Here is a 12,917-nt window from a genome sequence, read left to right on the forward strand (position 1 = left end):
ACACACACAGAGGCAGGGACACAGGCAGAGGAAGAAGCAGGCCCCATGCAGGGAGCCCGATGTGGTACTCGATCCCGGGACTCCATGATCAATCACGCCCTGGGCCGATGGCAGGCGCTAAACCGCTGAGCCACCCAGGGATCCTCCCTTGCAGTTTAACTCTTACACATTCTCCCTTTGATAGAAGTTGTCCTTACCATGCTTAAAGTATGTATTCTTAATTTTTAGACACGGAAAACCACCTTCCACATAAAATTATATAAAGCTGATCTCATCTCATTGAACAAAACAAATTATATGTTCCAAGTGGTAATATGATTGCAAATAATGTAATTGGAGGGATTTTTGCCCAAATATGATCAATAAATATTAAAGATAAAATGTTAACACCCTTAAGATGAAATACGTTCGGACAAGTGGATAAGAAGACTACAAAAACTCCAATAGAAATAAATATAGACAAAGGACATATACAGATAGCTAAGGAGAGAGAAACTAAAAATGTCTAATAAGCATATGAAAAAAAAGTCCAGTCTCACTAGTAATTTTTATTTTTTAATTTTATTTTATTTTTATTTATTTTTTTCTTCACTAGTAATTTTTTTTAAAATGTAAATTAAAAACAATCAGTGAAGATTTTTAAAGTTTTTAGTCTTCAGTAAGGGTAAAGGTACCACGATATGAACAGTAAATAGACTGATAATGGGACTGTAAGTCATTATTAACTCTAAGTGGTTTGGCAATTTGTATTAAGGGTTTTGCAAATGTGCATAAACAATGACTTTGTAATTTTGCCCAAAGGAAATAAATCCAAGTTGTGTACCAAGTTTTGGGTAAATGTTAAGAAACTGAAGAACACAATAATACCCAGCCATTTAAATGTTTACAAGTATGCAGTAACTTGAGAAAACACTCATAATATACTCTCTTCTTTTTTCTCTAAAATACTTTTCCATCTTGGGGCTTATTTATTTTATGGGGGATAAAAAAGGGTTATTTTAAATAAAACTCGACCCTTGCAGGGCCTTCAAAGAAGGAGATACAGGACTTGAGTTTCCATGTGGGGAAGATCCAAACTTTTCAGTTAGCATAAAGACCTTGTGTGTCTGCTGAGATTGTGGAAAGGGAGGGGGTGGGAGAGTGAAGCCTTTAGCAAAGAGTGGGTGTGACAAGGAATGGCACAGAAAACAAGTCTGTGTCTGGCATACAGTAGATACTCAGTAAAAAGTTTATTGATTGAATAAGTGAGAAAAGAAACTTTGCATTGGAGCAGCTCTATTTTCTATGTGCCTGAGGAATGCCTATGGCCACCATTCCACCCATTGTTCTACTGCCAGTAATCTGCAACAAAGAGAAATGGATGCTCAGTGGTTGAGTTAATTAGTTGAGTTTTCTGATCACCTGACTCAACTTTCATGAATATCATATCCAACCAAACCAATTCAGCAATGCCACAGGTAATTTAAGTGGAATTGCATGTAGATGGGATGGCCGGCTTGTCATTCATTTTTCCAAACAAAGAGCAATTCCCTCTACTGAAAACGTCACTTTGAAAATGTAGGCTAAATATATGAGCAAGCATACACACATATCTACCCTCACCCTGAGTTAGGGACAAACAAGGCTAGGCAGGGTTAGGTAGGGGGCCATGGAAATTGGCTCACAAAAATCCCCAAAATGCTGAGGTGTAAGGAAACCAGAAATAAAGGAACAGGCCAGACCACCCTACCCTAGGTGTGGGTGGGGAAGGTGTTTGTTGTAACAGCTACTTGTGACCAACAAAGAATAACCAGATCCCAAAGAAGAAGTAAGCCATTAAAGATGTTATCAATAGTCCTTACTCAATGGTAATGTCAATCGATATTGTTAAAAGGATTTAGGTTCCCTGATTAGACTCTCAATAAAAGACCAACCCTACAAGCTGTCAGTGGCAACTCTGTCAGGACCCCTCTCACTCCTGAGAGCTTTCTCTATATCTTTACTTAATAAACTTCTATCCCTTCACTCTCCTGTGTCCACGAGATTCATTCTTCAACTCTGTGAGACAAGAACCAAGCTCTCCCATATCAACCCCACAAATATAACTAAAAAGGTGTTTTCTGTATGTACAGCAACCACAAAAGGACTTCAAAGCATTTTAAAATTAAGGATAAGACTTTCCTTCAAATTCATCATTAAGGGCAGCCGGGGGGGCTTAGCGGTTTAGCGCCACCTTCAGCTGAGGGCGTGATCCTGGAGACCAGGGATCCAGTCCCACATCCGGCTCCCTGCACGGAGCCTGCTTCTCCCTGTGCCTGTGTCTCTGTCTCTCTCTCATGAGTAAATAAATAAAATCCTTAAAAAAAAAAAAAAAAAATTTCATCATCAATCCACTTTTGTGGATGTATGATTTTCTGGAAAATGAAGGGAAAAGGGTCAGTAAACAACCCAGGTTCGTAGGATTTATATTTTATTTTATTTATTATCATTATCACTACTATTACTATTATTGTATCAAAGGCTAAAGGGGACAATGTGGCCCTAAGTAAAATATAATCACTTCCTTGGCACAGTAACTGATCCTCTCCAGACAACTCGAAAAGGAATGCATCTCAAAACTCATCAATTTCTTATGAAGCTGCTCTAAGGAGCTTTGGTAAGGGTAGTGTTCCCACCCAAACAGACTGGTACTGACCAAGCCCCCGTACCAGGGATATCCTTTTCGCCTTGGGGCTCATCACCACTCCCTAGTTTGAACAAGCCAAAGTCCTTTTATTTGGAGGGTGGTTTCTGCCAAAGCGGTTTATTCTTGCTGCCAAAGGATTCCCTTCTGTTGGGAATCTTGTTCCCAAAATAGCATTCTTCATTTTCCTTGATGAAGCCAAAACAGAAAAGGGGGGGGGCGAGGGGCTTTTTGTCTCCACTGAACAGAATTTTACAATAAATTCCTTTTTAAATGAAGTTATTTAAAATCACACCAAGTCCTAGAGAGCTTTGAAGCATCAGACTTAGAATACAATTTAAATGAAGTTTCTTTAAATCTGGAGGGAAATTTTGTAATTAAATCAATTTCTAGAGATTCTACATTATCTTTGACAGCCATTAAAAAGTATCAAAAGACTTTGTTACAAAATATTCTCTCTGTTGGCAGTTTCATCTCCCATGATTACAATCCGTTTTAAAAATAGATTATTTGGGGCAGTAGTGGGACATAGGCCAAATTTCTGGAAATGAGATTTTTTTTTCTCCCCACCAAATCATTTATAAGGAAAAAATGTCTTAATAAAGATGCTTTTACAGAAGAAAATCAAAGTGGTCTCTAGTTCTCATGAAAATAAAGCATTTCTTGGGGTGAACCCAAGGACTGCCAAACACAACTTTTAAAAATAATCCTTTATTAACACTGACTTCCCTACTTGTAAGTTCTTAACTTTGCATCATTTATCATTGACTGAAAGACATCTTCAGTTGTTTTTGCAAAGATTAGGTCATATATTTTCTGAGTCTATCTCTTTTTTTTTTTTTAAGATTTTATTTATTTATTAATGAGAGACACAGAGAGAGAGAAAGAGAGAGAGAGGCAGAGACACAGGCAGAGGCAGAAGCAGGCTCCATGCAGGGAGCCCGACATGGGACTCGATCCCGGGACTCCAGGATCATGCCCTGGGCCAAAGGCAGGCACCAAACCGCTGAGCCACCCAGAGATCCCCCTCTGAGCCTCTTTTTATTAAAACATCTTATATTATTCGAGACTTTCACATATAAAAAACAGCAAATCTGTATGTAAAATTTCTGGGGGAAAATATTTGTATCATACATGACAAAAACTTGGTATTTTTTATGTAATATACAGTGTATTCTTAATAAAAATGATACACCTGGGGCACTTGGGTGTCTCAGTTCATGATCCCAGAGTCCTGAGATGGAATCCCACAGCAAGCTCTCTGCTCAGTGAGGAGTCGGCTTCTCCCTCTGCCTCTGCCCTTCTCCAATCCTCCCTGCTCTTGCTCTACTGTCTTTCAAGTTAAAAAAAAAAAATTCTTGAAAAGAAAAATGATATAGCCTCACCAAAAAATTAAATAAAATAAAATAGGGTAAGGAGCAGATAATTTGCTAATGAAGAAATAATGTGTAATAACTATTTGGAAAAAAAGTTTAACCTTATAAACAATAAGTACAATTATCTCCATATCAGAGAGACAAAAATTTAGAAAGAATAAGAATCATTATTTGTGACACAAGGGAATCTGCACTCTGATGGAAGTGTTCAAAAAATCTTTCTGAAGGGCAATCTGAAAAATTGTACGACAGTCTCAAAAAATATGATCCAAAAATTCTATTCACAGGAGTGTATTCTGAGGAAAGAAGAAGACAGGCATGCAAAGAGTATATAGCGGTATGTTTATCACAGTAATGTTTGTATCATAGAAAAATTGGAAACAAATGCCTGATAAGAAAGATTGGTTATATCAAGTATCATACCTCTAAAATGGAATCCCATGAAGCTATCACAATGCAATTGATGCATGTTATTCACATAGAAGCTGATCATGATATATATTATTGAGTGAATAGTAGCAAAAACCTACAATCTGGAATCAGACGGCCTTGGTTTCAATCTTGTACCTGCAGCTTAGTAGCTAGGTGACTTTGGGCAAGCTGTTTATTTTCTCTGCAACTCAGTTTTCCCATATATGACATTAAGGAAGTATTAAATCCTGGGGCGCCTGGGTGGCTCAGTCAGTTAAGCATCTGCCTTCGGCTCAGGTCATGATCCCAGGGTCCTGGAATAGAGCCCCACATCAGGCTCCCTGATGGGCGGGAGCCTGCTTCTCCCTCTCCCTCTCCCTCTGCCTGCTGTTCCTCCTGCTTGTGCTCGCTCTCTCTCTCTCTGTTAAATGCATAAATAAAATCTTAATAGAAAAGAAAATATTAAATCCTACCTGACAGGGTTGTTGGGAAAACACAGACGTTAGAATTGTGCCTGGCAAGTAATAAATGTTCATTAGATGTCAGCTGCTATTACTACTACCAGAATGATACATTTTCATGATATAGAATATACATGTATTTAAAAGCTTTGGAATACAATATTTCATAATATTTTGATGTGAAAACAGAGGTCTCCTGTGGGGTAAGAGGTGATTTAAAAAATATTAAATCTGTATTACGATAATGCTGTTTGCTTACAAAATAAATAATAGAAGGTCAAAACACATCTTTAGCACTCTGATCAATTAACCTTGGAGAAAGAAAACAGTTTAGCTGTAATCCATGTTGATAAAGCAGTAGTTAGATCTTTCCCATGACACTTATGACTGAGTTAGCTGATAGCAGAAACAATGAAGGTCTGGGGATTGGGGGGAGTGGGGAGCCGGCAAATTTCTCCAGTAAGAAACAGGCTAAAACTAATTATCTTTAGAACAAAATTAACTATCATCCAGAATTCCATTTTATTGACTTATTAAGATAAAACCACAGCCAAAAATCCAGCATAATTTTAATTACTATCTCTTCCACTTGCTACCTCCAAATTACTTTTATTATGAGTTGGGCTGCTGCCAAACAAAAGCCATGTATAAAAACCAGGCTCTCATTTGACACCACAGGGAGAACTGCTTAGTACTTCAGAGCTTCCTAATGTCTTTACGGATACAAACGAAAAAAGAAATGGTGGATTCTTTCAATGTCAGACCACAATCGACTTTAAGTTCCCCAACGATTAAATTAAATGATTATGAGGGTAGTTAAAGTCACCAAATGAAGAAATAGTCAGAACTGTGGAGGAAGATTAAGTTTGAAAACAGAGATACTCTTGTCATCTTCTTTCCCCATTTGGTGACCTAATTTGTTCATTCAATGACAAATGCAAAAAACTTACTGAGAGCTATCCATTGGAATTTATTTGCAGTGGCAAGAACACATATTCTGAGATTTTTGCAGTTTTCTCAAGATGAGACAACAATCACTGTTATATAAGAGCATATACTTAAAACTGTAACCAGCCTCAGATGCATGGCAGGCCCTTACATATTTGTGGATTGTTCTGTAAAGTTGAAAAGAGGAACACAGGGATGCCTGGGTGGCTCAGCGGTTTAGCGCCTGTCTTTGGCCCAGGGCATGATCCCGGAGTCCTGGGATCGAGTCCCACATCGGGCTCCCTGCACGGAGCCTGCTTCTCCCTCTATGTCTCTGCCTCTCTCTCTCTCTCTCTCTCTCTGTGTGTGTGTGTGTCTCTCATGCATAAATAAATAAAATAAAATAAAAAATCTAAAAAAAAAAAAAAAAGTCCTACTTTTTATGTTCACTAACTCTGGCATTTGCTTAATGCCTGTTTGTTAAGCTAAAATCCAGTTAATTTTTCCCACTGCCTTTGAGATTGGCAAGAATTACCTTGACCCAAGGTTTTCAGGAGCATTGTTCAGTAGGGGAAAAGAAGTTAACAAGGATTTACATCCATTTATACAAAGAAGCCTTGAGGCATAAGGTCAGGTGATGTCATCCCCTGATGTGTGAATGTGTAAGGGTGAGAAAATAGTCCTCTGAACCTTATCAACGGAACTTCTAACTGGGATAAAAGAAGCTGAGACCTGCTTAGTCGTCACAATACACTCACAATACACTGATAAAGAGAGCAGAGGGTTTGAGTCTATTCATCTGTCCTTAGCATTCTCCAGGAGACTGGATGCTTTCATGCTGGTCAGAGATATCCTCAAAGTAAAGAAGCCGATTCATTGAACTACCTCTTAACTACTCTTTGACAGAATCCCTAGCAGGACATTGGACACTACATTCTAGTTTCTACCTCCCAACTCCCCCCTGTTTATCAAGATGAACTGACCCCACACACTTCATCTCTTTTCTTCACAGAAAAGAAGCATCAGACTAAGTTTGATGACCGTCCCAGGAACTTGTGTGTTCCTGATGAATCTGTGTTCCTGTGTTCCTGATGAATCTGTTCTCTCTGGTTCTAAACTCTTGCTTCTGTTTTACCCCTGCCCACTTTGCTAGTACTCCACCTTTGGATCCCTGCTTTTGGCTTCTTCCTCTAACAACTAAACCTCCACTTAACTGGCTTACTGGTTCACTGGCTTAATATGCCGTTCTGATACCAGTTTCTCATGTTGTCTTAGATGAAGACTATTCTTCAACTCCCACTAGGGCAGAGATCTTACTGGAACACCTTGCAGTTGTCTGAGGAAACTTAACTCCAGTTCCCCAGCAGAGGTCATAGGCGGGAGCAGGGACAGATTCCAGTATCTATAACAAATTGAAAAATCAACATTCTACTTTACAAATTAATCTAACATTTTATACATTAGAGTGTATCAAAGACTTAACTATTAATAAGGCCTCTGAGAACCTGTGTTCTATTTATTTGTTATTGTCATAGCAAAAACAAAACAAAACAAAAAAACAACCCTGTATTTCTCTCCCATCCTTGACTATTTGAATGCACCAAAGAGAGGTGAACAAAGAGGACTTTCTAGGGTCTAAGCCTTTTTGGATGTTTAGTGAAGCTCTGTTTAATGGACCAAAAAATTCTTCTATGGTGCCCTAAATAGACATTTTCCCCAAGAAGACATACAAATGGCTACCCAGGGGTGTCTGGGTAGCTCAGCTGGTTAATCATCTGACTTTGGCTCCTAACCTCAGAGTCCTGGTACAGAGCCCTATGTTGGGTGCCCCACTCAGCAGGAGTCTGCTTGAGATTCTCACTCTTCCTTTGTGCATCTCTCTGCTCATGCTCTTTCTTTCTCTCACAAGTAAATAAAATATTAAAACAAAACAAAACAAATGGCCCACAGACATGTGAAAAGATCTTCAGCATCACTGATCATCCGGAAAATGCAAATCAAAACCACAATGAGATATTTATCACCTTACACCAGTCAGAATGGCTAAAATAAAAAAGACAAGAAATAAGTGTTGACAAGGATGTGGAGAAAAAGCAACCGTCATGCACTGCTGCTGGGAATATAAACTGGGATAGCTACTGTAGCAAACAGTAAGGTGGCTCCTCAAAAAATTAAAAATAAAAATACCATATGACTCATTAATTCCACTACTAGGTATTTACCCAAAGAAAGTGAAAACACTAATTTGAAAAGAAACATACACCTCTATGCTTATTGTAATATTATATACATTAACTAAGATATGGAAGCAACCTAAGTGTCTATAGATAGAACACACACACACACAGAAATATTACACAGCCATAAGAAAGATAAGATCATATCATTTGCAATAACATGGATGGACCTAGGGCAGCCCAGGTGGCTCAGCGGTTTAGCGCCGCCTTCAGTCCAGGGTTTGATTCCGGAGACCCGAGATCAAGTCCCACATCAGGCTCCCTGCACGGAGCCTGCTTTTCCCTCTGCCTGTGTCTCTGCCTCTCTCTCTCTCTCTCTCTCTCTCTCTGTCTCTCATGAATAAATAAATAAAATCTAAAAAACAAAAACAAAAACAAAACCGAGGATGGACCTAGAAAGTATTATGGTAAGTAAAATAAGTAGGTTGAGAAAGACAAATACCATATGATTTTGCGCATATGTGGAATCTAAAAAACAAATGAAGAAACAAAAACAATCAGATCTGTAAATACAGAGAACAAACTGATAGTTGCTAGAGGGAAAGGAGGAGGTGGACAAAATGAATGAAGGGGAGAGAGACACACGGGCTTTCACTTATGAAATGAGCAAGTCACAAGAATAAAAAACACAGGGGCGCCTGGGTGGCTCAGTCAGTTGGGCATTTGCCTTCAGCTCAGGTCATGATCCTGGGGTCATGGGATCGATCCCCGTGTCAGGCTCCCTGTTAAGTGGGCAGCCTGCTTCTTGTTCTCCCTCTGCCTCTCTCCCTGCTTGTGCTCCCTTGCTCTCTCTCAAATAAATAAATAAAATCTTTTTAATAAAAGAATAAAAAACACAGCATAGGGAATATATAGTTAATGGTATTGTAGTAGCGTGTATAGTGAGAGATGGTAGCTACACTTGTGGTAAGCATAGCATAAGGTACAAAGAAGTTGAATCACCTGAAACTAACATAACATTGTGTGTCAATTATATTCAAACAGAAATTCAAAAAAATAACAACTCATCTCTGGTGTGACGAGAGGTGGAAAAGGTTCTTTTGGCTCAGGAGCTTAAAAGAGAAGGAAAGGATCCAGAAGTTACTATAAGGGAGAAGGCATGGGAGGGGCAAGGGAAAAGAAGGTTCATCCTGTAAGTTGAGCAGTTTTTATATCCAGGAAGTACCAGAAGTGGGGACCAAGACAAGGACTGCCTGCAGGACCCTGGGACAGTGACCATGCCCTTACTGTGGCCAGGACAGGTGACTCATCAGGACTGCCTGTCCCTCTGCCACAGTGCAAATCTCACCCATGTGTGGCCCCATATCCTTACTCACTATATTCTTCTGGCTATCACATTGAGGAGACAACCCCAGCAACAACCCATTTGAGCCTTAGTGACAGGAACTGTTTCTCCAAGGCTGACTCTGTAAGTTCAGCAGGGAGCTGGGGACTCTCATACAGTATTACATTATGCTTGGAGTACATGTGTGTTGGGGATGAAGAGAAGAGTGGGCATTCTGGCTGAGTCCGTAACAAGCCTGTCTTCCATGTGTTAACTTTAGTAGGCTATACTATAGCTTCCAGGGGGAAATTCAAAAGGTCTACTGGTAGCAGGGGTAACATCAGCTGGTCTAAGATCATCCATAGAAAGGTTAAGGGCAATTTCCACTAGCTGAAAAGATCTCTATCGATGATTCCCTTTCACCTATATTGCCCAAAGCTCATTATTTTTTATATGGACTTTCCAGCAATGACAATAACAAAATAACCAACAGCTCCTGTATGCAGTGAGCTGCTTCTTTTCAATTGAATTTGGAGTTGGTAATTTGATTTCATTTCAGTACTTATCCAGCTCCCGTTTAGTTACCAAGATCAAAGGAGACATTCTATATATATTTTTTTTTTTGAGAGAGAGAGTGAGTGTGTAGGAAAATATACCCACAGGGTGGGGAGAGGGGTAGGGGAAGGAGTAGAGAATCTTAAGCAGGCTCCATGTTCACTGTGGAGCCCAATATAAGGCTCAATCTCTGGACCCTGAGATCATGACCTGAGCTGAAATTCAGCATCAGATGCTTAACTGACTGAGGCACCAAGGTGCCCCAGGAGACTGATTGATAGTAGATGAAATTTATGAACTGTAAACATATCAAGATAATTTCTTAGAAAAATAGGAGAGCAACTAATTTCTAGCACGACAATAGATTTATCCTTGCAGATAGAGATCTATTTGTATTTCTGAACATCTCAAATTTTTCAGAAGCCCTCATGAGGTAGATCATTTGCAGGCAAACAGTGAAATGCTATTTGCAGATGGTTCACACACTTGGTACTTTTCCTAACTTGCTACAAGCATCCACACTGTCTGGTATATATACACCAGTGTCTCCTGGGTGGACACAAGGCTAATAAGGGAAAGGCTAGTTTAAAAGTGGTTTGTACTAACAATGGATTGAATTCCTGGCTTCGTGCTGGTCTCTACTCCCGGTTTTGTGCCACTGTAGGCTATGGAGTCAGATCAACCTGGCTCTGTCATCAGAAAACGATGAGATCTTGGGCACCTTACTTCACCCTCTCTAAACTTCAGGATTTCTCAACTCTCACAGAAAATAATAACAGGACCCATTTCATAGGGTTGTGAGGGTAAATAAGATCATTAATGGACACTGAGTTTAACTGGCCCACAACTCAATAAATGTTACCTATCACAATAAAAATGTGTAAATGTTATTTCAGAATTCTCAAGGAAGCAAAAAAGGGAAGAAAGGGGGAGAGAGAGAATGCCTTTGAAGTTGTATTATTAATGTGATGGAGATTGAAGGAGGAAAACAGGAAGAAAAATGAAGGAAGGGAAAGAGGGATGGAGAAGGAAGGAGGAATGTCTCAGGTTATGATTCCATGAATCCAAATCTTTCCATAATTATTGCATAGATAAATCCCCAAAGGCTTGGGGATTATAAGAGATATGAGGGTCCGCATTCACGGTCATTGTGACTACAACAAAGCAGCACTAGTCTACCACATAAGGAAAGTGTTAAGTCTTGAGCACACTCTGGTCAAGACAGAACATCTAATTCTCTGTTATCCCTCTGATACTAAGAATTGCCTATGTAATTGCTGGGTAGGTCTAAGATGTTTTTGTATTCCAGACAAGTAGTCCTCAAAGTGGGGGAATGCACCCAAGGGGGTTCACAGAATGATCCACTGGGATGTGGGAAGAAAAATATCAGAACTTCTAATTTTGTTCACTTCTTTTCTTTTTTTTTTTTTTTTAAGATTTTTTATTTATTTATTCATAGAGACACAGCTAGAGAGAGAGGCAGAGACACAGGCAGAGGGAGAAGCAGGCTCCATGCAGGGAGCCCGATGTGGGACTCGATCCCGGGTCTCCAGGATCACGCCCTGGGCTGCAGGCGGCGCTAAACCACCGTGCCACGAGGGCTGCCCTAATTTTGTTCACTTCTTAACCCATCCTTTAAACATTTCTAATTTTTGTTTATGTGTTATAAAACACTAAAATACCTAGCATGTTCATAATTTATAAATTCATAATATTATATACACACAAACAAATATTAGAGGCTCATGATCAAATCTTTGGAGAAACATGACTAAACATTTGGAGAAAAGTGGTATAGTACATTAGGCATGTTTCAAACATCATAACTTCACATATATAAAAAGATATCACTTCTTCCTCTCTTTTGTAAAAATGGGCTATTATAACCAGAAAAAATGATCTTGTTGTCAGTCCAAAGGGAGAAGTATTTTCCAAGTAAGAAGAAATCTGGGGCGCCTGGGTGGCTCAGTTGGTTAAGCATCTGCTTTCGGCTCAGGTCATGATCTCAGGGTCCTGGGATCAAGCCCCATGTCAGGCTCTCTGCTCAGCCAGGAGTCTACTTCTCTCTCTTCCTCTGCTGCTCTCGTAATGCTCACTCTCTCTCTCAAGTAAAAAAAATCTTAAAAAAAAAAGAAGAAATCTATTATTCCCTTAAACTCTCCTGTTACTTGGACAATAATTCAATCTGAAATGCCCCAGCTCCCCTGTCGTCTGCTAATGACCTATCTGAGGCTTTCCCCGTTGCCTAGAAGCTAGCTAAATATGACTTCATTACCACTCCTCCTTAATTTCTAGAAAGTTTTAAGACCATTCTTCCAATTTTGCAGAAATTATGAAATTAACCTAAATAAATAACTGTCAGAGTTGCTGCCAGAGCCAAGAACTGTGTGACATCAGTTTAAGGCAACCAGTCTTCTCATTTCCCTATTTTCTTGGTGGCCAGTGAATATGTAGAAATGACCGAAGAGGGGATGTCTGTGAGCCTGTGAGATTCCGCCCTATGCCAGGGTCATCACTAGCTCAGCAAGTATCTGTTTATTTTTTAAAGATTTATTTATTTATTTTAGAGAAAGAGATCATGAGCGGGAGATGGAGAAAGAAGCTCAAGCAGACTCTATGCTGAGAGTGGAGCCCAACATGGGGCTTGATGTCCAGACCCTGAGATCAGGACCTGAGCTGAAACCAAGAGTTGGATGCTTAAACCAACTGCAGACCCAGGTACCCCTCAGCAAGTATCTTTAAATCACATGTTTTAAATCTATTCTTCAAGTAATAGGTTGAGACTATTACTTCAGCTTTCAATAAAATTTTGGAGGAAAACTCAACTCACATAATTCAGAGCAGAAGGACAAAGTCAATAGAGCAAACAGTACAGATGGAAGAAACAATGTACTGCCTATTCTGCATCCCTCCCTTACAACATCGGGCAACCACTTCACAACCGAACCTTTTGCCACTCATTCATGTCTTCATCAGTCAAGGTGCCTCACCCCTGATGCATGGGACCCAAGCAGAGTCAGATAC

The 12,917-nt window shown here is 39.6% G+C and overlaps 1 protein-coding gene across 7 annotated transcripts in view; it reads right to left on the reverse strand.

Moving 5' to 3' along the window:
* Positions 1-12,917, reverse strand: part of STON2 (stonin 2) — a 168,119-nt gene that overhangs the window by 16,158 nt on the left and 139,044 nt on the right. The gene's annotated exons all lie outside the window — the stretch shown is intronic.

The sequence above is a fragment of the Canis lupus genome, chromosome 9 (assembly GCF_048164855.1).
Source record: "Canis lupus baileyi chromosome 9, mCanLup2.hap1, whole genome shotgun sequence".
NCBI classification, from domain to species: domain Eukaryota; kingdom Metazoa; phylum Chordata; class Mammalia; order Carnivora; family Canidae; genus Canis; species Canis lupus.